This window comes from Canis lupus, chromosome 4, assembly GCF_048164855.1.
Source record: "Canis lupus baileyi chromosome 4, mCanLup2.hap1, whole genome shotgun sequence".
Classification (NCBI taxonomy): Eukaryota; Metazoa; Chordata; class Mammalia; order Carnivora; family Canidae; genus Canis; species Canis lupus.
Window position 1 is genome coordinate 15,920,849 of NC_132841.1, and position 26,186 is coordinate 15,947,034.

At 35.7% G+C, this 26,186-nt stretch overlaps 1 protein-coding gene and 1 long non-coding RNA gene across 8 annotated transcripts in view; one reads left to right on the plus strand and one right to left on the minus strand.

Moving 5' to 3' along the window:
• Positions 1–26,186, minus strand: part of JMJD1C (jumonji domain containing 1C) — a 330,739-nt gene that overhangs the window by 197,689 nt on the left and 106,864 nt on the right. Inside the window, exon 1 of one of the 6 annotated variants that reach the window (XM_072823244.1) lies at positions 4,569–5,623. The exons of 4 other annotated variants lie outside the window; for them this stretch is intronic. The gene's annotated coding sequence lies outside the window, so the exon portion shown is untranslated. Of the gene's footprint in view, positions 1–4,568; positions 5,624–26,186 lie in introns of those variants that run through there. One more of the 6 variants, XM_072823249.1, reaches the window with a different exon arrangement.
• The window catches only part of LOC140631909 (uncharacterized), a 50,791-nt gene continuing 35,371 nt past the window's right edge, over positions 10,767–26,186 (plus strand). For both annotated transcript variants that reach the window (XR_012029455.1, XR_012029456.1), the window contains exons 1-2: positions 10,767–10,863; positions 11,839–11,989. This is a non-coding gene — a long non-coding RNA (uncharacterized lncRNA). The remainder of the gene's footprint in view (positions 10,864–11,838; positions 11,990–26,186) is intronic.

Consider the following 26,186-nt stretch of genomic DNA (forward strand, 5'->3'; position numbering starts at 1 on the left):
ATAGAAGTATTAAAGACCATTTGATTACCTTTTAATAATATATTAGTAGTATTTAATTAAGTACTAATAGAATTCTGAATGGAATAAAAAGGTATTTATTCTGATGGCCTTTTTCATTTTTTTTAACTTACTAATATTTAAAAATAATGCCTAGAATCTACTTGAAAGTCATAAATGTTTTGGCCTTACAATTCAGGTGATTTTGCACGTCAGGATTATTTTGAAACAGGACAGGGCAGCCCCGGTGGCTCAGCGGTTTAGCGCCGCCTTCAGCCAGGGGTGTGATTCTGGAGACCTGGGATCAAGTCCCATGTCACACTCCCTACATGGAGCCTGCTTCTCCCTCTGCCTCTCTTTCTCTCTGTGCCTCTCATGAATAAATAAAATCTTTTAAAAAAAAGAAAAAAGAAAGAAACAGAATAGACGATTTATGGAATCTTCCCACAAATATATCCTAATCCTTACAAATGACAGAATAGAGCCACAGAAAGGGATGTGATCAACTACTTCCATTTTTTTGGTACTCAAATTATTTAACTGTATCAAAGATGTCTTCATTGAGAAATTCTTTTACAATCAGTAGCAGTTAAAGGGATCAAATAAAGAGATGATGAAATATTGTTTTAAAAAGAGACAATGAATGTTCACCTTTATTAAGTTATTCAGTTTTAATACCATAACTTAGCCTCCAAGTTTTCTAAATTTCTCAACCACAGTGAATTTTTACCTCGTTTATACTCCATCTCTCCAGACCTTGTCATCTTCCAGAACTACTCCATATCAGAAATCTTTTCTTTTTCTTTTATTTTAGAGAGGGAGGGGGAGAGGGACAGGGAGAGAGAGAATCTTAAGCAGGCTCCATGTCCAGCGCAGAGCCCAACATGGGACTGATCTCACAACCTGAGATCATGACCTGAGCTGAAATCAAGAGTTGGGCACTTAACCAGTGAGCCACCCAGGTGCCCCAACAGAAATCTTTAACAATCTATTATTTCTAGGATGCCTGGGTCGCTCAGTGGTTGAGTGTATGCCTTTGGCTAAGAGCATGATCCCAGAGTCCAGGGATTGAGTCCGGCAGCAGGCAGGGAGCCTGCTTCTCCCTCCCTCTCTTTATGTCTCTGCCTCTCTCATGAATAAAAAAATAAAATCTTTTTAAAAAAAATCTATTATTTCCTTCTGTCCCTCATTTCACATTGACCTTGAGTATTCCATTTTCAATGTCTACCAACCATTCATTCATTCAGCAAATACTGATTAAGGATACCACTCAGTACTTGCAATCATACCTCTTTTTCAACTCACCTGAACCTTACATAGTCCTTTATCAGGTTTCTGAACTTCCTTGCTTTAAAAAGCATTTCAGAAGTCTGCTTCTCAAAAACAATATTCTATCACTTGAACTAAGCCAGAAGTCTCTTTTTCTATCATCTTGCAATGCACTTACACATCTACCAATGTATTTAGTAGTCTATATTGAAATCGTTTGTATATTCTCAACTAAATTATGTCAGTTAATGGTACTGATCCAATTTAGAAAATAAGGAATGAAAAACAAAATTGGCTTGGTCTCAAGTGGTAGGGAACTGAATTCATTATTATAACTCTTTTGGAGTCATGTTTTTTGAGCCATGATAACATGGTTACCATTTAAAGCCTTAATCTTCCTTCAACTATAAAGGTTAGTTCTCTCTTGCAGATTAAAGTATGAGTTGAAAAATATGAGAAAAATACATGAAGAATATCCCTTATCTCAAAAAAAATCCCCAAACAATCTGCACTTTTGAGGCTATATGAATATTCTGACTAAATATACCTATATCCCTAAAAGAAGTACAAAATATATAAAAGATTCTATTAGGGTGAGCCAATAATCTAGTTCAATGAAGAATGACCTCTGACTGAAGCTAAGATGAAGAACCAGAGCCCAACAATCAAAGTACCAGAGAGAGGTGGGAAGTCTTGTGTGGGAAGAGCATGCACACTCCTGGTCCTAATTAAAATAGTTGGTAGGATTTAAAGATAAGAAAAAATAGACAACATACAGAGAAATCTATCAAAATACTAGAATGTGTATGTGAGAATTGTTAAAACACTAATAAAAGAAACCAAAGGTTCCCAATATATGGACAGATACACTGTTCATTAATTTAAAGACTCAATATTAAAAAATAAATTCGGGGATCTCTGGGTGGCTCAGCGGTTTGGCGCCTGCCTTTGGCCCAGGGTGCAATCCTGGAGTCCCGGGATCAAGTCCTGTGTCGGGCTCCCGGCATGGAGCCTGCTTCTCCCTCTGCCTGTGTCTCTGCGCCTCTCTCTCTATCATAAATAAATGAATCTTTAAAAAATAATAATAAAAATAAATTCTTCCCTAAATTGAGCTATAGATTCAAAGCAATTCCAACAAAATTCCTGTAGATTTTTTGCAGACTCTAAAATTTACATGGGAAGGGAAGAGAACAGAAGAGCCCAAACAATGTTGAAGAACAACAGAAAGGTGGAGGACTTACACTGGTTGGTTTCAATATTCAGTATAAAGCTAGAGTAATAGAGTATGGTATTGCCAAATACATAGACACACAAATCAGTACAAGAGAATGAAGTCCAGAAACAGAATCCATACAAAACCAGTAAGTGACTTTTGACAAATGAACATATGTAATTCAAAGGAGATATTCTTTTCAACAAATGATGCTGGGATAATTACACATTCATATTCCAAATAAAAAACCCAACCAGAACTTCAATCCATTCTTCATATTCTATGCAAAAATTAGACCCAAACAGTCCCAGACTTATACTTAAAAGGTAAAACTTTTTTTTTTTAAAGGTAAAACATTTTGAAGAATAAAATCTTCACAAGTTAGGGTTAGGCAAAAAATTCTTCAAAAGGACTTTAGAAGCACAAAACATAAAAGAAAAAATGTGACAAAATTAATCAGATGTAACCAAAATTTTAAAATTGTTAAGATTTTAAGAAGATGAAAAAAAAAAAATTTGAAAAAAGACTCGTATTCAGAATATATAAAGAACTTCCAAATCCAACAAAAAGAAAACCAATAAAAAAACATGAGACAAGATCTGAACAGATCCTTCACCAAAGAAGATACTAACAAGCTATGTCAAATAAACACATGAAAAAGATACTCAAAATCATTAGTTATTAGAGAAATGCCAATAAAAAAAACTACAATGAGATACCATTTTATATCTAACAGAGTGGCTTAAATTTCGGTCACATGAAATGAAAACTTATATTTACACAAGAATCCGAATATGAATGTATATAGCAGTTTTATTTTTAAAAGACAAAAGCCAGGAACAACAAAAATTGGGAATGGATAAACAAACTATGGTACATCTAAATAATGAAATACTTCTCAGCAATAAAAAGGAACAAATGCATGCAATAATATGGATGAATCTCAAATGCTTTTTTTTTAGATTTATTTATTTATTTATGATAGATACACAGAGAGAGAGAGAGGCAGAGACACAGGAGGAGGGAGAAGCAGGCTCCATGCCAGGAGCCCAACGCGGGACTCGATCCCGGGGCTCCAGGATCGCGTCCTGGGCCAAAGGCAGGCACTAAACCGCTGAGCCACCCAGAGATTCCTCAAATGCTTTTAGATAACTGAAAGGAACCTGATTCAAAAGGCTACCTGTTGTATAATTCTATTCGTATGACATTCTGTGAAAGCAAAATAAGAATGATTGAGAATTATGAGTTGTGCAAGGTTAAGAAGAGTGGAGGGGATTTAAAGGTTTAACTACAACAAAGTGATAGCAAAAGGAAATTTTGTGGCAAAGTAATGGAACTGTTCGGTATATTGTTTGGGGTAATAGTCACATTACTATGCATTTATCCTAACTCAAAACTGCTAACTAAAGAAAAGGCAAGTTTTACTCTAATTAAAAAACTACAAGCTGTAAGTAGACAATTTAACTGAAAATCAAAGACAAATGAGCATCATAAAAAAAAAAAACAAGCAGGTAGCCCGAGTGGCCTAGCGGTTTAGCGCGGCCTTCAGCCCAGGGCATGATCCTGGGGTCCTGGGAACGAGTCTCGCATCGGGCTCCCCGCATGGAGCCTGCTTCTCCCACTGCCTGTGTCTCTGTCTCTGTCTCTAATAAATAAATCTTTAAAAAACATACAAAAACTAAAACAAAACAAAACAAAAACAAGCTACTCTCTTCTCTTAAAGGCAATGATGTAATAGTATTATACTTTGGGATTATACTGTAAGGTCTTATATGCCTTTAGGGGTAAAGGATAGAAGATTGAGATGGCAACTTCAAATGTAGGCTATCTCCTAATATGCTGGCAGGCCAAAAATTTCTACAATTATACCACATTATCATGACACAGGTTGATCCCAGGATTCTTTCTCCTTGAAAGAGGAAGGAAAAACCCATCTTAGTGAGTCCTCTGATATATCCACTTCCATCTTTCCCTTTTTCTGCTTTTAAAAGGCAAATGTGGAAACAGAGGTAAGGGTAAGGAAAGATATATAAAAATACTGAAAAAAAAAAAAAACACTGAAAACTAAGACTAAATATATAATACATACTTCTCAAATGCCATATAACTGTTAATGAGGCAGCGTCTGTGGAAAGAGAAAGCATTAATAGAAAAGCATATCCCGAAATCAAAAGGACATAATTCTTGGGCCCAGAAAGTTTAGAATATGGAACCCTATCTATAAGCTTGCAACTGTTTTGTTTCCAGAGAGATCTTAGAATGTATATTCCAATTTTTCCAGTAGAAACTAATGGTGTCTTTTCATAATAGGCACAAGGGGGCACTGGAGCACAGAGCATTAAGCATATTTCTGCTACACCTCAGGACTCCTCCTAGGACTGGGGAGTTGTGAGGGAGGAACAGCCGGTATGCATACTATATTTCCATTTCACAATATTTCTATTTTTAGTAAAAGAAAGATTTTACAAGACTGGATTTAAATGTACCCATTTTTTTCCGGCAAATTTATGAAATGAATTTTTCGTTCTATCAAACCTTGTTAACAAAAATTGCCTTGATCTCTTAATTCTTATTAGGTCAACTGTAATTCCAGAATATAATAAATTACCACAACAAAGTCCTTCAAATGAAAATCACTATTATTTACTGATATCACCTTTTAATCTATTGCTCTTTGCTACTCTATGGTAAAAGCTACAAATATAAATTCACAAATAATTCTTCAACTACTTAGTATGCTAGATTAATGCCTCTTATTTTGTATATACAGGCATACTTTATTTTATATACTTCACAGATGCTGCCTTTAAAAACAAAAGCAAAAATAAAAACAAAAAAAACAAAGTGAAGTTCTGTGGCAACCCTGAGTGGATCAAGTCTATTGATGGCATTTTTCCAACTGGATTTGCTCACTTCACATCTCTGTCACATTTTGGTAATTCTTGCAATATTTCCAATTTTTTCATTTTATATATTTGTTAGGTGATCTGCGATAAGTGATCTTTGATGTTAGGAGCATTAATAGTTTTGGGGCAACACAAATCACATCACGTAAGACAGAGAACATAACTGATAACTGTTGCGTAGGTTCTGAATGCTCCACCAACCAGCCATTTTTCCGGTCTCTCTCTCTCTCTCTCCTCAGGTCTCCCTATTTCAAGACACAATAATATTGAAATTAGGTCAATTAATAACCCTCCAACAGCCTCTAAGTGTTCAAATGAAAATATGTCACTCACCTCGCACTCAAAATCAAAAGCTTAAAGTGATTAAGCTTAGCTAGGAAAGGCATGCCAAAAGCCAGGATAGGCCAAAAGCTAGACTTCTTGTGCCAAACAGTTAGCCAAGTTGTGAATGTGAAGGAAAAGTCCCTGAAGGAAATTAAAAGTGATACTCCAGTGAACACATGAATAGTAACAAAGCAAAAACACCCTTAATTGCTGATATAAAAGTTTTAGTAGTTTGAATATAAGACCAAACCAGATACAACATTCCCTGAAGCCCAAACCTAATCCAGAGCAGGGCCCTAACTCTCTTCAATTCTAATTAAGACTGGGAGAGGTGAGGAAGCTGCACAAGAGAAGTTTGAAGCTAGCAGAGGTTGGTCCATGAGGCTTAAGGGAAAAAAGCCCCCTTCAAAACATGTAAGTACAAGGTGAAGAAAGCAGTAAGAACTTATCTAGAAGAATATGCAAAGTTTTCCAGAAGATCTAGCTAAGATAATGAAGATGGCTACATTAAACAAAAGATTTTCAATGGTGGCAAAATAGCCTTCTATTGGTAAATATGCCATCTAAGACTCATAGCTAGAGAGGAGAAGTCAATGCCTGGCTTCAAACCTTTCAAGATAGGCTGATTCTTTTGTTAGGCGCTAATGCAGCTAGTAACTGAATTGAAGCCAATTCTCAACATTATGAAAATCCCAGGGTCCTTAAGAATTATGTTAAATCTCTTCTGCCTGTGCTCTATGAATGGGACAACAAAGCCTGGACAACAGCATATCTGTTTACAACATGGTTTACTGTTATTTTAAAGTCCCCAGTTGAGACTTAAAGCTCAGAAAAAATTTTCCTTTTAAAATATTACTCATTGACAATGCACCTGTGGTCATCCAAGAGCTTTAATGGAGATGTACAAGATTAATGTTGTTTTCTAACCTGTTAGCATAATATCCATTCTGTAGCCCATGCATCAGGGAGTCATTTTGACTGTCAAGTCTTATTACTTAAGAAATACATTTTCATAAGGCTATACCTGTCACAGATGGTGATTCCTCTGGTGAATCTGGACAAAATTAACAGATCTTCCAAAAAGAATTTACCATTCTAGATGCCATTAAGAACAACTGTAATTTGTGGGAAGAAGTCAAAATATCAACATTAACAGAAGTTTAGAAGAAGTTGATTCCAACCCTCATGGATGACTTTGAAGGGTTCAAGACCTCAGCAGAAGTAACTGCAGATGTGGTGAAAACAGGAAAAGAGCTAGAAGTGGAGACTGAAGATGGGACTGAATTGTTGCTATCCCACGATAGAACTAAATGAATGAGGAGTTGCTTCTTATAGATAAGGAAAGAAAGTGGTTTCATGAGGTGGAAATACTCCTGGTGAAGATGTCATGAAGACTGCTGAAATGACAACAAAGGATTCAAAATATCACATAAATTCAGCTGATAAAGTAGCAGCAGGGTTTGAGAGGACTGATTCCAATTGTGAAAGAAGTTCTACTCTGAGTAAAATGTTATCAAACAACATCACATGCTAGAGAATTCTTCTTGAAAGGAAGAGTCAATAGATGTAGCAAACTTCATTATCTTACTTTAAGAAACTGCCAAAGTCACCCAACCTTTAGGAACCACCACCTTATCAGTCAGCAGCTATCAACAAGGAAGACCCTCTACTAGCAAAAGATTTTAACTAGCTAAAAGTTCAGATGATGGTTAGCATTTTTCAGCAACAAAGTATTTTGAAATTAAGGCATGTGCATTGCTTATTTTAGACAACAGACTATAGTATAGTGTAAATGTAACTTTTATATGCACTAGGAAGCCAAAAAATTCATTTAGCTCACTTTATTGCAATATTTACTATATTTAGTGGTCTGGAATTGATTGCACAGAATCTCTGAGGTATGCCTGTATATAAAAAGCTATTTTGAAAAAAAAATTTTTTTTTTTTTTGTAGAGACAATAACAAAATGGATTCCCATGTGCCCATTACCCAGCTCCAACAATTTTTATCTCATGGTCAATCTTGTTTCAACTAAAAAATAATAATTCTCCAAAATTATCTGTTATCACTCAGTATTCAAGTTTCCCAGCAGGGACCTTTTCTCCTATTCAGTTTGTTCAAATTAAGATAACTTACACTTACTGCAACTGGTTGACATGAAACTTACATCTCCTTTTATCTATAAGGTTTTTATCTCTTTTCCTCCAACAACTTCTTTGTTAAAGAAATGAAGTCACTTGTCCCATGCAGTCTTCAATTACCAGTATTTGCTAACTATGCCCCTGAGGCATTTTTAAACATATTCCTCTGTCCTTGTAATTTTCTGTAATTGTTGTAATTTAGAGTCTTTTTTTTTTTTAAGATTTTATTTATTTATTCATGAGAGACACACAGAGAGAGAGAGGCAGAGACATAGACAGAGAAGAAGCAGGCTCCATGCAGGGAGCCCCACCTCCGGAACTCCAGGATGGTGCCCTGGGCTGAAGGCAGCGCTAAACCACTGAGCTACCCAGGCTTCCCTGAATTTAGAGTCTTAATCAAATTCAGAATCCATAGAGAAGACAACCTGATACATGGTACTGTGTTTTTCATCAAGGAGCTTATACATACGGTCTTGTATCTGTGATAATATCAGCCAAGGATGAACAATGCCGAAATGCAGTATGTATTTCACTGAGAGCTGCAGAAAAGTGACACTCTAATTTTATGTGTTCATTATATACACTATCTCTTTTAAGTGGAAATTTTTATCAAATCTTTGGTTTCAAAAAAGTAGTTTGTTTAGAAGAGGAAGGATAAACACTTGATTTTTATGAATTTTTGAAATAATGAGTTGGTATTTTAACCTCCCAGAATGGTAAACAAAGAGAATGTGTTTTTCTTTTCTTTTCTTTTTTAATTATTTTATTTATTTATTCATGAGACAGAGGGAGAGAGAAAGAGAATGGCAGAGACATAGGCAGAGGGAGAAGGTAGGCTCCATGCAGGGAGCCCGACAGCCGGACTCGATCCCAGGTCTCCAGGATCAGGCCTTGGGCTGCAGGCGGCACTAAACTGCTGAGCCACCCAGGCTGCCCAAGAATGTGTTTTTTAGGGGAGGGATGACTATAAACTCTTAGATTTAAATAAATGTAGCATGCTTCAAATTACTGTAGTTGTTTATTTCTATTATTGTCAAATTTTCCCATATTTGGCCTGTGAGAGCCTCTTTAATTAGTTTCTGAGTCGTTTAGACAGACCTTAGTAGTTTTAATAGCTTTCTTGCTTCTGGTATAACAAAATATCCCAAGATCATCTTGTCCATCTCCTGCCCCAGACCCTGAAATAAACCATATACCCAAAGAACTCTGGTACTTTTTACTGGAAAACAGCATTCAGAGACAACAGTCTGGGTTCTAAGGAGTGCTCATTTCTTCTGAGCTGGCATTTTATCTAGACCTTTCATTGTGGTAAGAGCTAGTATTACTTTTTATTGATTCTCCCAAATAAAATTCTGCAGGTTTCAAAAAATTATGTTGATCTTATATTTCTATTCCTTTCTTCTCCCATTCTATATGTGATTCTTGTTATAAAATGTTATAAAATGTCACCAACATAATGAAAATCATTTGCCTTAAAAAAACTAATTTGCCTTGTTGCACAATATATATACAACAGTTTGGGAATAATAATAACAAGACTATGATTAATGAAAACCATTTAAAGTTTTTATATTGTTCTTCTGTCCTCAGGGTAAAATCCACCAGGCATATACAATCAAATTACTGTGTTTTAAAATCACTTAAAATAGTTCCTTCCTATAATTATACCACTCAGGCTTCTTTGTTTCATTTTGCTTTCACTTTTTAGATTTTTTTTTTAAATAATTAAAACTCTGTTTTAGAGTTACGTAAAACATTTATATGGTCTCAACATCACACCTAGAAAACAAGAAATATTTGCAGAACTCTAGCTATTCCTTCTATTCCTGTTCCCTATAGTGGAATAGTTTTTATTAATTCCTAAATTAAAAAATAAAATTAGAAATGGACATATACACAAATATATTTAGTTAGATAAACAGAAACAGGGATCCCTCGGTGGTGCAGCAGTTTGGCGCCTGTCTTTGGCCCAGGGCGGGATCCTGGAGACCCAGGATCGAATCCGACATCGGGCTCCCGGTGCATGGAGCCTGCTTCTTCCTCTGCCTATGTCTCTGCCTCTCTCTCTCTCTCTCTCTCTGTGACTATCATAAATAAATTTTAAAAAATTAAAAAAAAATAAACAGAAACATACTTAATGAACTTTTCTGTATCTTGGTTTTAATGCATAATATAAATTGGCTATTAAGGTACAGAAGGAGCTCTTCATTTGCTTTTATACCTATATAATACTCCACTGGATAAGTGAACTATATTTTATTCAATCAGAACTCTACTGATGAATACTTGTGTCCTTTCAGTCTTTTGCTATTATAAACAGTGCTACAATGAATGTAGCCTTGTGCACATGTCATTTTGTATTTATGCCAATCTATGCTTGGGATATATGCCTAGGAGTGAGATTTACTAGATCAAAGAGTAAATGAATATTTAATTTAGCTAGATATTGCCCACTTTCCCAATATATGAGGCTGTATTCCTTTGTATTCCAATAGATAATCTGTGAAAAAGTGCCTATTTCTCCATAGGCTCACCAAATGGCTATGCTGCTGATACGAAAGGAGAGGGAAAGTGAGGAAGAATCTGACAGGTGAAAATTATTACCTCAGTATAGTTTCATTCACTTTTTCCCTTTTATATGCAATTTCATTTACATATTATACACACTAGAGTTGTATGTCTAATTCAGACTTGTGATTATTTAGGCTCTGTAGACAAAAACTAATTTAGAAAGTTAGCTAGGTATTCTCTTACTGTCTTCTTTACTCATTTCAACTTCATTTACTTTTTAACTATGTTTCTTCTACCTTTTCCAGTTTTCTACTCAATTCTCCTTGGTGGAGAAGATGGATGCAAAAGAACTCAGAACTATTCTTTGTTAGAAGGGGGGGCGGGGAGGAAGAGAGAGAAAGAGAATCTTAAGCAGGTTCCACTCCCAGTGTGGAGCCCAACAGGCAGATCATGACCTGAGCTGCAATTAAGAGTTGGATGCTTAACTGACTGAGCCACCCAGGTGCCTTACATTGATCTACTCTTATCTTTATTTCCTGCCATGTTCTTAGTTGGGTTTTATTTGCTCTTATTTTTCTCTCTTAAGGTAAACCCCTGGGTCATTGACTTTATTTTCCATCCTAATATAAGCATTTAAAGATACAGATGTCTCTCTAAACCAAGAAGATGTATCTACACATTCTGATATGCAGTACTGTCATTATCATTCAGTTCAAAATAACATCTAATTTCCCTTGTGATTTCTTCTTTGACCCACACGTGGGTATTAATATCCAAACATTTGAACTTTTTTTCCCTATTCTAATTTAACTCCACTATGATCCAAGAACATACTCTTGTGTTATTTCTATCCTTTTAAATTTATTTAGACTTATTTCATGACCCAGCATACTGTCTCTTTTGATAAACATACCATGCGCACTTGAAAAGAATGTGTATTAGTTGCAAAATGAAGTGTATTGTTCTATAAACATCAATTAAATCAAGATGAATGATAATGTCTGTCAAATCTTCAATGTCTTTCCTAGCTTTTTATGTAGTTATTCTACCAACTGCTATGGAAAGGGTATTAAAGATTTCCATCTTGGTAATGCAAAATTACCTATATGTAATTTCTGTGATTCTGTAAAATTTTGCTTCATGGTATTTTGAAGCTATGCTATCAGGTGCACACATATTTGTCACTGTTATGTCAGAATTGTGACCAAGAGGCAGTACACACATATAAAAAGAAATAGGAACCTTATTAACACTTGTTCTAGGTCCATTGTTTAGGAAATTCAATCCAAAAATATGAGTCATTGCTATTTACTAGTTGCATTGGATAAGGATCAATATGATACAGTTGTATCCAAAGAAACATACAATCATATTTCAAAAGGATTGCAATAAATATATAGATAGCAGTCCTTATAAAAATATCACAGTATAGGGGCACCTGGGTGGCTCAGTCAGTTAAACATCTGCTTCGGCTCAGGTTATGACCCCAGGGTCCTGGGATCAAGCCCTACATCAAGCCCCACATGGACTCCCTGCTCAGCAGGAAGCCTGCTCCTTCCTCTTCCTCTGCCTTCCCCTCTCTCTGCCTGCTGCTCCCCCTGCTTGTGTGCTCTTTCTCTGTCAAACAAGTAAGTAAAATCTTTTTAAAAATACCACAGTATAGCTCCTTAAATTTAAGAAGTTTATATAGTACATGTATGTACACTCCTTTCAATTCATTTTTAACATCTAAATCCTCTCAATTCACCCTATGAAGTAGATACTAAGTATAATTTATGTTGAGAAATATAAAACCCAGAAAGATTACATGATTTATCCAAAATTACAAACATTCGGCAGAGCCAGAACTCAAACCTGAATCTACTTTTATAACACCACACATAGCTCAAAAAAGAAAAGAGTATTCAACAATGTATATTGGAGACCAAAAAGCAAAAGTTATAATTTTAATTATATAAATATGGATAATTCTAATAAGAAATGGGAGGAGATATTACCTATGAAAGTATGAACTCTACTAGTAAAAGTAATATCAACTATCTTATTTCTCAGGGCCTGATATATGATATACTTTGGGAATTTAATAAATGTCAGTGGATTGAATAAAGGAAGTTGATGAGTGAAACAATATAGCTAATATAGGGTTTTCTGAAGTCAGATTTTAAAAGGACATATATAAATAATGGAAGGAGGGGAATGTAACTAATATTATTTATGAATTAATATCATAAACCTTATTTATTTATAATATTGTCAAAATAGACTACATTTTATAAATGATACAAAGGAAAACCAAATAGGCCTACTGGTTGTATAAATTTAAGAGGACGAACTAAGAAGAAACAAGAATACTGCATGGGAAAGATGATGTAATGTTAACAGATGCAGAGAGAATAAAGAACTACTCACACCTCCTCTTTTGCATCCATCTTCTCCACCAAGGAGAATTGAGTAGAAAACTGGAAAAGGTAGAAGAAACATAGTTAAAAAGTAAATGAAGTTGAAATGAGTAAAGAAGACAGTAAGAGAATACCTAGCTAACTTTCTAAATTAGTTTTTGTCTACAGAGCCTAAATAATCACAAGTCTGAATTAGACATGCAACTCTAGTGTGTATAATATGTAAAACATCATAAGAAAACAATTTCTAAAGTGCACTGATTTGGGAAACGGAAAAACATTTTTTTTTTTAGAAAATTGTGTATCAAACAAAGACTCTGAGTTGAAAAGGGTTTTGATGATCCACTGATGTTGATCTACGTTCAAAGTACAAAAACTACTACTTGTAAGTGGGCTTGTGAGCAATAAAAAAGGAGAAAGCTACACCAAGGGCAAATTTTATTTCCCTATAGTGATGTTACATTTTTTCTCTATCGATAAACTTCTTCTTTTTAGGGAGGCCAGTATAACTAATACACTAGATTTTTTTTTTTTTTTAGATTTTAAAAATTATATAGGGAAAGATCCTGAAAAATACCTTGAGGAATAAAATAAAAACTATGTAAGCTCATTAATAATATAGGATAACTTAGTACCCATAATGGATTAAAAAACCCACAGTTTACAGTGTTAACCAAGAACTAAAGTAAAACTGATTGAATGTCTTCAAAAGTAATTCACAGGACTCGAACCTCATACTTTAATCAAGATACTCAGCTGACTCAACAGGATGCAAAGAATAACAGTTAATATGTTGGATGATAAAATGAAGACTCTGAAAATTTTCAACAGACTGAAAAAATGAGCAGAATCAACTAATATTAAAATAATAGCAATAGCAGTAGAAGCTTACTTCATGAAATAAAAGGGTGAAGCTAAAACCAGAACTGAGGAAAGCTGATAAACACTCCAATTTACAACACAGAAGCTCACAATATTTTAGTATTTAATTTTTTTTTTGAGAGAGAGAGAGACAGAGAGAGAGAGAATCTCAAGCAGGCTCCACACTCAGTGTGGAGCTCAACATGACCCTGAGGTCATGACCTAAGCCAAAATCAAGAATCAGACAACTAACCAACTGAGTCACCCAAGCACCCCAGAAGCCCAGAATGGCTTACTATTGGTTGAGAGGAAAAGGCTAATAAGAAGAATGATATTAGTTGTTTAAGCAGCAGCTAGACACACTGATCTCTCCCTGGCTCTAGCCTAGCAACTACCTCCTCTCTCATTTGGTTAGAAAGGGAGGTTTTTCCCCCTAGAAAAAGGTTACTGGAGGGTTTATGAATAAGGGAGCATATTAAAGGAAGACTTCAGGAGACTGCTCCTGAAGCAAGAAAATCAAGTGAAAGTTTACATAATGAAATAAAAATGCTGAGAACCAAAGCCCTCCTGCAATGTCTGGTTTTGTTGGTTTACCTCAATGCATATAAACTTTGAGAGGGAAAAGATTGGCAGAAATCTCTGGGAAACTTGACCAGTGTAACAAAAAGCACACTGAAATACAGCGACATTAGGTGTTCCCTAAAAAAGCAGGCTGATCTCCAAACAGTAAAAGTACAGTCCACAAACCCTGTCCATGTGCTCAGAGCTCCTAATGTGTGTTTTTTTAAATTTTTATTTATTTATGATAGTCACACAGAGAGAGAGAGAGAGGCAGAGACATAAGCAGAGGGAGAAGCAGGCTCCGTGCACCGGGAGCCCGATGTGGTATTCGATCCCGGGTCTCCAGGATCGCGCCCTGGGCCAAAGGCAGGCACTACCGCTGCGCCACCCAAGGATCCCTCCTAATGTGTTTTTTAATGTAAAAGCTATTAAATCTGAGTAGTCAGAATCATCATATATTTCATATGAGGAAAACGTCAAATTTAAAATGCAGAGACTAAATTACACAAAGAGAAAAAAGTGACTGGAAGACAACAAAACTCTGAAAGGAGAAAAAAAAACCCTAATATTAATATTCATCAATAAGATAAATGTAACAATCAAAATACAGAAATAGAAAGCTATCAAAAAATAACTGCTGGAAAACAAGAACATTTTAGGAAATTAAACTATGATGACAGAAATGAATAACTCAATAGAAGATTCAGAATATAAAGTTGTAAAAATTTTCCCATTAAATACATTAGAAAGAATACAGGAGAAAAAAAATATTGTAAAAAGAAGACTAGTGCAGTCCCAAATGACAAAACGAAAGTTTTGGAAAAGAGGAAAAAAAACTACAAAAGAAGAAACTAAAGGAACAATTCACTAAGATTTCCCAGAACTGAAACTCAAAGTTCCCAGACTGAAAAGCAACTCATAAAAAGCTAACAAGCATTCAGATGCAGAGATGAACATCTAGGAATGTTATGGTGAAATTTTAAAGCACAAACAAAAGAGAAGATAAGATCCCACCTGCTTCTTTAGAATATTAAAAAAAGCAAAATTGCAGGACCTCTCAAAAGCAACACCAGACCCTGAAAGATATTAGATCAATGCTTTCAAAATTCTGAGGAAAAATCATTCCCAATCTTGAATCCAGAATTCTATATTCAGTTAGATATGAGTCAAGTTTGAGCTGAAATTCAGATCCTTTCAAGGCACCTGACTAGCTCAGTTAGAACATATGACTCTTCATCTTAAGGTTATAAGTTCTAACACGACATGTGTAGAGATTACTTAAAAAATAAAATCTTAAAAAATTTTACAGATCAATGAAATGAACAGGCCATCAAAAAATGTCTTTTTGGTTCACGTGGGTGGCTCAGCGGTTGAGCATCTGCCTTCCAGCTCAGGGCATGATCCTGGGGTCCCAGGATCGAGTCCCGCATCAGGCTCCCTGCATGGAGCCTGCTTTCTCCCTCTGCCTATGTCTCTGCCTCTTTCTCTGTGTGTCCTCACAAATAAATTTTTTTTTTAATGTCTTTTAGGGGGAAGGGAGGCAGTCTTTCCTTTTTTTTTTTTTTTTTTAGGAGGCTCTACACCCAACATGGGACTTGAATTCACGACCCCGATATCAAGAGTTTGCATGCTCTTCTGACTGACTATGCCAGGTAACCTGACAGATAATTCTTTTTAAAGAGATTACTGAATGATCTATCCCACCTAGACATGGAAGCCAGGGGGAAAAAAAAAAAAAAAAGAGGCAAGGGAATCACCAGTATGATGGCAAAACAAGATCACAAGTGGTCTGGAGAATACAATTATAAAGTCTCCAGGAAAGATTATATAAAGAAGACAAAATGGACAGGATATCTAATACACGTTCTTGAATGTAATGAAAAGATTTTATAAAATTTGGGGACTATGTGATTAAATTAGTGACAAGTACACAGAAAACTAAATAAAGGGAGGAAATACAATAATGCATTATTATACAATATATAAAATATTTTCCAAAAAATTAAGTCAATATATACTAAAGTAGGTAACCAAAAAGTCTCTATTAATCGTGATAAAAAAAACATCAGGTATTCATCAAACCAAAATTGTAACTATATTAGAAGTATGGTAAGATACAAGTTTATCTAGTTTTTAGACTTTTATCTATCCTAGATATTTTGGAAACATAATTTTTAAATGTTTGTTTTTAATGTTCCCTCCTCCCATGCATATTAATTTCAGAAATTCCTAAAGTTTAATAAGTATTGTTAGTATTTCAAAAGTATGGCCATTGAGGAACCACTTATAACTGAAAAAAATGACTGTAGAAAGAGTAAAAAGTCTCACAGCCCCCTTTCTGAATGCTTGAAAGTACTGTCAAATATCTATCAGAAAAGTCAATGAGTAGTAGGCCTACCTGTTCCAGATTTAATATGTTTTAACGATTGATGAATGACTCCAAAAACCCATCACATAAAACAACATGTTACTTCATCCAGGCACAAATTTAATCACATATACTTGATGGCTTCTGTGCATTGGAAATTATTTGCTAAATGAACTTGGTAAATGAACAAAAAAGCATCCGCAGTTTAACACAGTTATGAATCTCTCCTAAATCAACACATATATTTTATTCATCCCAACTTAGTCTAAATATAGACTAACATTTGTAAAGTAAAAAAATGTACCAACAAAAAAAACACAGTGTTCCTGGAAGAAAGGAAGAATAGGTGAACAGGTATGAAACTGGATAGTATATGTGATTTTGGGAACCACTGCAAATACCAAGGGCGATATGAAAAATTAGAGACATGTTCCATAAGGATCCAAAGACATGTACATAGTTAATAACAGAGTCAGGACTACAAATTAGCAGTCCAAACTTCTAATTACTTTCCCAACATATCATACTGCCCTTCCTTCAGTTAGCACTTTTTTTCTAAAGATAGATAATATATTGGGAGAAGCTGGGAAGCTCCTCCCATGGATACAACTAGGTAACACAGACATTAGTGTAAGCCATAAAATGACCTGAAGACTGGCAGAATAAATTCCACAGCTAAAGGTTAAAAAAAAAAAAAGGCTACATCAAAGAGGGGAGGAGGGGCAGAGACATGGTAGGGAGTTAAACACACCGCAGGACCATCTGGGAGGCGACCCACTGGTGTGCAAAAGGGAGAAAAACAGACTACCATACTGGGGAGCCTGCAAGCGTAAGACCAATCCCCATAAATTTGGCTTTGAAATCTAGAGGGGCCAAATTTCCTTAGCTCTTACAATCAGCAGGACTTTAAGCCTGGAATTTAAAAAATCAGCAGCTCAGTTTTTGGAAAGGCTGGAAGGCAACAGGAATCTGAGTACCTGTCATTAAAAAGACAGCACAACTGCCATAGAGATATAGTGTAGAAGCAGTGTAGTGTAGAAGCAGATATAGTGTAGTGAAAAATGCCTATGGCATATGGGAGGAAGAATGATTTACTAATCTGAGAGCCTATCCCAAAGGGGCAGAAATCACTGAGAGACTCCCCCAGGAACAAAGGAGCTGGCAGGTGCCATTTCCCTTCTCTGCCACCAGCATAAACAGACAGCCAACACAACACCAACATTCAACTACTTGCTACACCAAGCCCTGCCCCCCAGGCTTTTGTGGATCCGCCCTTTACAGTCATACTTGCCTAGTCGTGGAGCTGTAGGTCCCTCACCTGGAAGACCAACGCAAACCTTGCCAACAGCACATCTCCTGACCCCTGTGTTTTGTGGGATCTCAGTCTGGTGGTAGAAGACCTATACATATCTTGTTAAAACTGCATGCCCTGCATGCCACACACACACTTTGTGGGTCCTCCCAAACCAGCCTGCCTCCAAACAAAATCAACAAGTAAATAGTAGCTTTGAATGACACACTGGACCAGATGAATCTAACAGATATATCCAGAACATTCCATCCTAAAACAGAATACACATCCTTTTCAAGTGCACCTGGAACATTCTCCAGAATAGATCATGTATTAATTAGGTGACAAAATAAGATTCAACAAACTAAAAAAGATCAAAGTCATACCATGCTTTTCTGACCACAATGCTATGAAACTAGAAGTCAACCATCAAAAATCAAATCAAAACAAAACAAAACAAAAGAGCAACCCTGAAAAGAGCACAAATATCTGGAAGTTAAATAACATGCTTCTAAACAATGAATAGGTCAACCAAGAAATAAAAAGAAAAAATTACATGAAAGAAACACAAATGAAAACGCAACAGTCCAAAATATTTCAGATGCAGCAAAAGCGATTCTAAGAGGGAAGTTTATAGCAATATGGGCCTACTTCAAGAAACAAGAAAAATCTCAAATAACCTAACCCTACAGGTAGGGAGTTAAAAAAAAAGAACAAAACCCAAGCCCAGCCAACGGAAGGAGATTTAATAAAGATCAAAGCACAAATAAAGAATATAGAAAATTTTAAAAACACAATAGAACAGATCAATAAAACCAGGAGCTGGTTCTTTTAAAAGGCTGATAAAACAAAATTGATTGGGATGCCTGGGTGGCTCAGTGGTTGAGTATCTGTCTGCTTTCGGCTCAGGGCAAGATCCTGGGCTCCTGGAATCAAGTCCCACACTGGGCTCCCTGCAGGGAACCTGCTTCTCCCTCTGCCTACGTCTCTGCTTCTGTGTGTCTCACATGAATAAATTAAAAAAAAAATTGATAAGCCTCTAGCCAGAATGATCACAGAAAAACACAGGATTCAATGAAACAAAATCAGAAATGACGGAGGTGAATATCAACCAAAAATTCAGAAATACAAAGGATTATAGGAGAGTATTATGAAAACTTATATGCCAACAAATTGGACAACCTATTAGAAATGGACAAATACCTAGAAACATAACCTACCAAAACTGAAGCAAGAATAAAAAATTTGAACAAACTGATTACCAGCAATAATACTGACTTAATAATCAAAAATTCCCAACCCAAAAAAAAAAAAAAAAAAAAAGCAAGACCAGAGGACTTCACAGGTGAATGCTACCAAACACTTAGAGAAGAGTTAATCCCCATTCTTCTCAAACTATTACAAAAAATAAAAGAGGAAGGAAAACTTCCAATTTCATTCTATGAGGTCAGCATTACTCTAATACCAAAACCAGATAAAGATACCACAGAAAAAGAGAATTACAGGCTAATATCTCTGATGAACACAGATGTAAAAATCCTCAACAAAATATTAGCAACCAAATCTAACAATACATTAAGAAAATCATTCAGAGAGGCAATCTAGCTGTTTTAATCAGTAGTACATGTGACTCCGGATTTCAGGGTTATGATTTTGAGTGTAGAGATTACTTAAAAGTAAAAAATAAAATCCTTAAAGGAAAAAAAAAGGAAGAAGAAGAAGAAGAAGAAGAAGAAGAAGAAGAAGAAGAAGAAGAAGAAGAAAGAAGGGAAGAAGAAGAAGAAGAAGAAAGAAGGAAGAAGGAAGAAGGAGAAGAAGGAAGAAGGAGAAGAAGGAGAAGAAGGAGAAGGAGAAGAAAGGAAGAAGAAGGAAGGAAGAAGAAGGAAGGAAGAAGGAAGAAGGAAGAAGGAAGAAAGAAGAAAGAAGAAAGAAGAAAGAAGAAAGAAGAAAGAAGAAAGAAGAAGAAGAAGAAGAAGAAGAAGAAGAGAAGGAGGGAGGGAGGCAGGGAGGGAAAATCATTCACCATAATCAGTGGGATTTATTCCTGGGATGCAGAGTGGTTCAGGATTAGCAAGTCAATCAATGTGACACAACACATCAACTGGAAAAAGGATAAGAACTATATGATCATTTCAATAGATGCAAAAAAAGCATTTAACAAAGTATAACATCATTTACTTATGAAAAAACCCTCAACAAAATAGGTTGAGGTTTAAAATACCTCAACATAATAATTTCCATATATGAAAAACACACAGCTAACATCATACTCAATGGGGTGGGGGTGGGGAGGAATGTCACCTTTTCTCCTAAGGTCAGGAACAAGAAAAGGATGTCCATTCTCACCACTTTTATTCAACATAGTACTGGAAATCCTAGCCACAGTAATTAGACAAGAAAAAGGAATAAAAGGCATCCACATTGGTAAGGAAAAAGTTAAACTTTCATGATCTGTAGATGATATAATACTATATATAGCAAACTCTAATGACTCCACCAAAAAAAAAAAAAAAAAAAAAAAAACCACACCCTACTAGAACTGATAAATGAGTTCAATAAGATCACAAGATGCAAAATCAATGCACAGAAATACACTGAATTTCTATACAATAGTAATGGAATAGCAGGAAGAGAAATTAAGAAATCAGTCCCATTTACAATTATGCTAATAATAAAATACCTAAGAATAAATTTAACCAAAGAGGTAAAAAACCTGTACTCTGAAAACTGTAAAACACTGATGAAAGAAACTGAAGACCACACAAATGGAAAGACATTCCACACTCATGGACTGAAAGAACAAATATTGCTAAAATGTCCATAGTATCCGGGGGCTCCTGGGTGGTGCACCTGACACTTGGTTTGGGTTCAAACCACCATCTCAGGGTCCTGGGATCAAGCTCCGCACTGGGCTCCACACACTGCACAGAATCCATGTGAGATTGTCTCTCACTTTCCCTCTGCCCCTTCCACTCATGCTCTCTTTCAAAAATAAGTAAATAAATCTTTTTAAAATGCCCATACTACCCAAAGCAATCTACAGATTTAATGCAATCCCTATCAAAATACCAAAAGCATTTTTTACAGAAACTAGAACTACCCTAAAATTTGTATGGAACCACAGAGACTCCAAATAGCTAAAGTAATCTTGAAAAAGAAAAAAAGCTGCAGGTACCACAATTCCAGACTTCACATTTTATTACAAAGCCGTAGTAATCAAAACAGTAGGGTACTGGCACAAAACCAGAGAGATCAATGGGATATAACAGAAAGCCCAGAAATAAACTCACACTTACATGGTCAATTAACCGTTACCAAAAGAGGCAAGAGTAAACAACAGGAAAAAGAACGTTTCTTTAATAAATGGTGTTAGGAAAACTAGACAGCTACACGCAAAAGAATGAAATTGGACTGCTTTCTTACACCATACACAAAAATAAACTCAAAATGGATTAAGGACTGAAATGTGAGACCCAAAACCATAAAAATCCTAGAAGAGAGCACAGGCAGTAATTCTTTCTGACACTGGCTGTAACAGTATCTTTCTAGATATGTCTCCTGAGGCAAAGGGAACAAAAGCAAAAACAAATTAGTGGGGAGGGCCTAGCTGGTTCAGTTGAAAGAGTATGTGACTCTTGATCTCACCTCACAGTCGTGAGTTTGAGTCCACCTTGGGTATAGAGATTACTATAAATAAATGAATGAATGAATGAATGAATGAATAAATAAATAAATAAACAAACAAACAAACAAACTTAAAAACTATTGGGAACAGAAAAATAAAAATCTTCTGCACAGCAAAAGAAACAACTAACAAGACCAAAAGACAACCTATGAATGGGAGAAAATATTTGCAAATGACACATTCAATAAAGGCTTGGTATCTAAAATATAAAGAATTTATACAACTCAACACTAAAAAAACCAAATAGTACAATTACAAAATGCGTATAAGACATGAATAGACATTTCTCCAAAGAAGACATACAGATGGCCAACAGATACATGAAAAGATTCTCAACATCACTCATCATTAGAGAAATGCAAATCAAAACAATGAGTATCACCTTACACTGGTCAGAATGGCTAAAATAAAAAACTAAGAAACAACAAATGTTGGCATGGATGTGGAGAAAAAGGAATCCTCCTGCACTGTTGGTGGGAAAGAAAACTGGTGCAACCACTGTGGAAGACAGTATGGAAGTTCCTCAGAAAATTAAAAACAGCTACTCTAAGATCCAGTAATCTCACTACTGGGTATTAACCCAAAGAATACAAACACATTTATTTGAAGGGACACATGTACCCTTTATGCTTATTGCAGCATTATTTATAATAGTCAAACTATGGAAGCAGCCCACATGTCCACTGATCAATGAATGGATAAAGATGGGGAACAGAAAATAGAACACACACAATAGAGTATTATTCACCCATATAAAAAAAAGAATGAAATCTCGCCATTTGAAACAACATGGATGGATCTGGAAACTATACTGTTAAGCAAAATAAGCCAGATAAAGACAAATAGCATATGATTTCACTCATATGTGGAATTTAAGAAACAAAACAAACGAACAAAAGAAGAAAAAAAGAGAGACAAACCAAAAAACAAACTCTTAATACGGAGAACAGATGGTTACTAGAAGAGAGGTAGGCGTCCTGTCCCTTTCACTGCCAATATTCTAGTTCAAGCTCCTAACTACTTAATGAGATGTTATAAAACAGCACACTGATAAGGAGTAGTCTTGGTTTAACTACTGCTCTACAACTTAATAGTAGTGTGAACTGGGTAAATTATTTAAGTTCTTCTCCATGCTGCATTTTCCTTATTATGTAAAGGAATTAACAGCAGTGTTTACCTCACATCATTTTTTGAGGATTAAAGAAATTAGTATCTATAAAGATTCAGTACAAGTACCTCAGGTATAGTAAGCTCTATGTAAAATTAAATGTTTCATAATTATTTTCTGTCTCCAATCATTTTTTTCTCAGCTTAACTACTACTATCAGACTAATGTTCTTAGAAAAATTATTTTTGTCATCTCACTTCAATGTAAAATATCATGACTACTTTCTAAATGGAGATCAAGCTTCTATGTCTCACATTTATAGGTCTCCATTACCTAGTCCACAGGTCAGCAAAATATGGCCTATAAGCTGATCACCTGTTTTTAATAAAGTTTTACTGAAACATAGCTATTCTCATTAACTTATGTATTGCCCCTGGATGTTTTTCTCACACGGATATAGAATTGAGCAGTTGTGACATAGTCTGTAGGGGCCACAAAGCATAAAATGTTTACTCTCTGGACCTTTACAGAAAATATTTGCCACCTGCTGACCTAGTTCAATCTCCTATCTATACTATCTGTAACGTATATTCAGCATGCTTAAAATGAAACTCATTTTTTTTATATTTGCTTGTCTCAAGTTCCCTTTTTTTTTTTAAGATTTATTTTTTTTATTCATGAGAGACACAGAAAGAGAGAAGCAGGCTCCCCTATAGGGAGCCTGATGCAAGACTCGATCCCAGGACCCCAGGATTACGATCTGAGCCAAAGGCAGACACTCAATCACTGAGCCACCCAGGTGCTCTCAAGTTCCCTATTTTATTAATATCTAACAAGTATTTATTATAACCTTATTGTATGCCACATACTGATCCAGAGGCTGGTAAACAGCAGGGGATAAAAAGAAAATCTCAACTTTCATACAGCATATTTTCTTTTGAAGGGCAAGAAAACCAAAAATAAAGCATACATGTAGTATATGTCAGTTAGTCATAAGTGCTATGAAGAAAAACAAAGGTGTCTAGGATGACAGAATGGCAGAAAAGCGGGGTGCTATTTTAGATATGATGACCTTTCTAATGAGGCAACATTTTTAAGAGTCTTAAATTAGATAATGACCCACAGGAATGCTTTGGGGAAACATAGGGAACTCAACTCTAACAGTGGGTGCCTCCTTACACTTGTACCTTAGGTGCCTCATCTGCCTCACTCTAGTCCCAAATCCTGCTGCCAATAACTTACAACTAGAATATATAAAGTCCTCCTACGAAACAAAAAGACAATCCATTTTTAAATAGGTATAAGACTTGATTCGGCATGTTTGTCAATAAGTATATGAAAAGGTACTAAGCAAATTACTCATCAATGAAATGCAAATTAAAATTACAATACCTTCTATTAGATACCTAGGAGAATGGCTAAAATTATCAGGTGAGTTCAGTTTTATTCAGAAGCCAAAACCTGGGAACTCAAATGCCCCATCATTTGAAGGACAGCTAAACAGTATATTCACACAATGGATTAGTACATGGCAATAAAAAGAGCGAACTTCTGGTAAATCTAATAACACAGATGAATATATTAGTTTTCTAAGGTTGTATCACCAAAACACGTGCGAAGCCCGACCTATGGGGCTCGATTCCAGACCATGACCTGAGCCAAAATAAAAATTTGGACACAACCGACTGAGTTTCCCAGGAGTCTCTGAAGTTCAGCAAAGGCAAATCTTACTCATGATGATATAATTAGTGGAATAAAGTAGTGGTATAGACTGGCAAGGGGTATTTGGGTAAAGATGGTGTGTTAGAAACATTCTGTATTTTGATCTGGGTGGTAGTTACATGAGTAGATAAACACAAAAAAATTTTTTTTAACTAAAGAACAGTGTATATTCTGTATGATATACTTTTAAAAATAAGAAAAAGGCCACAACTTGCTAAATAAATTATGATGAAAGACTAATAGTTCAGAGCTATCTTAAGATTTAAGCCATTGTGGGGATCCCTGGGTGGCTCAGCAGTTTAGCGCCTGCCTTTGGCCCAGGGCGCGATCCTGGAGTCCCGGGATCGAGTCCCATGTCGGGCTCCCAGCATGGAGCCTGCTTCTCCCTCCTCCTGTATCTCTGCCTCTCTCTCTCATGAATAAATAAATAAATCTTTAAAAAAAAAAAAAAAAAAAGATTTAAGCCATTGTGGGACACCGGGGGGGGGGGGGGGGGGGCCTCAGTGCTTGAGCATCTGCCTTCGGCTCAGGGCATGATCCCGGAGTCCTGAGATTGGGTCCCACATCAGGCTCCCTGCATGGAGCCTGCTTGTTCTTCTGCCTATGTCTCTGCCATTCTGTGTCTCTCATGAATAAATAAATAAAATCTTAAAAAAAAAAAAAAAAAAAAGATTTAACCCATTGTAATCAGGCACACTGAAAGAGAAATACTTTCCAAATACTTAGTCTCATCTTTCAATATATGTGTTTTGTGTATTTATCTGAAAGAGCTAATAGCAAAATAGATCAAAGACAAGCACTCTTCAGTATTTTGATTTGACAGCACTATTTGAATTACACAGTTTTGGTGCTGATTATCAAAATAGCTTATTTGATTTGTGTTTTGCCATCTTAAATATGCTTAAACATATTTTAAATAACATGTTCTAGCTTACCATGATTTTAAATAACGAGTTTCCTGAGCAGAGTCTTATAAAATAAGAGACACAAACTCATATTGTAGGAACATTTTATGTAAACAGCTGCAATTATTGGGAAGGAGGAAATCTTGGATTTAGTAAAATAGTTAGCTAAACTCCTTTTTGATGGGAAAAAGGTCCTTCACAGCTGCCTTATGCTGAACCTGTTCTTTTCTGCTTTGCTAGGAGACAAAAAAAATGGTTATCAGGAGATAATAACAGAGGATCTATGCAAGCCTACGCATATGTAAAAGAGAGAGAGAGACAGAGAAGAAATGCTTAGAAATCTAAGTAAAGCAATTCTTTTAACTTTAGGAAGCATTTAAACTTTTCTCCCTCAAGTCAGATTAAAAGCTGAATTGGAGGACAGTCACAAATTTTTGTGATGAAAATTAGAGGATTACAAAATTACAAACACAATTAAAATTCCACATTAATGAAGAAAAATTAAAAGTTGATTGATTCTATCCATATCTGAAAGAGAACCAGAGTAAAAGAATGCTAGATACTGAAAGACTGAAAAGTACAAACTTTTACAAAGATAACGGTATTTCTGGAAATGAACTAAATACTACATATTCTTCCAAAAACTATTAATAATTAAGAAAACTTTAATAGAAAATCTTCACTACAAAAGTTTTTTTTTCCCCCCTCTCTTTAGCATACTTGAGGGGTGCCTGGGTGATTCAGTCAGTTAAGCATCTGCCTTTGGCACAGGTCAAGAACCCAGAGTCTTGGGATCAAGCCCTGCACTGGGCTCCTGGCTCAGTGGGGAGCCCGCTTCTCTCTCTCCCTCTGCCATTCCTCCCCCTTGTGCTTTCTGGTGCTCTCTCTCGGTCAAATAAAAGTAAAATCTTTTAAAAATAAATAA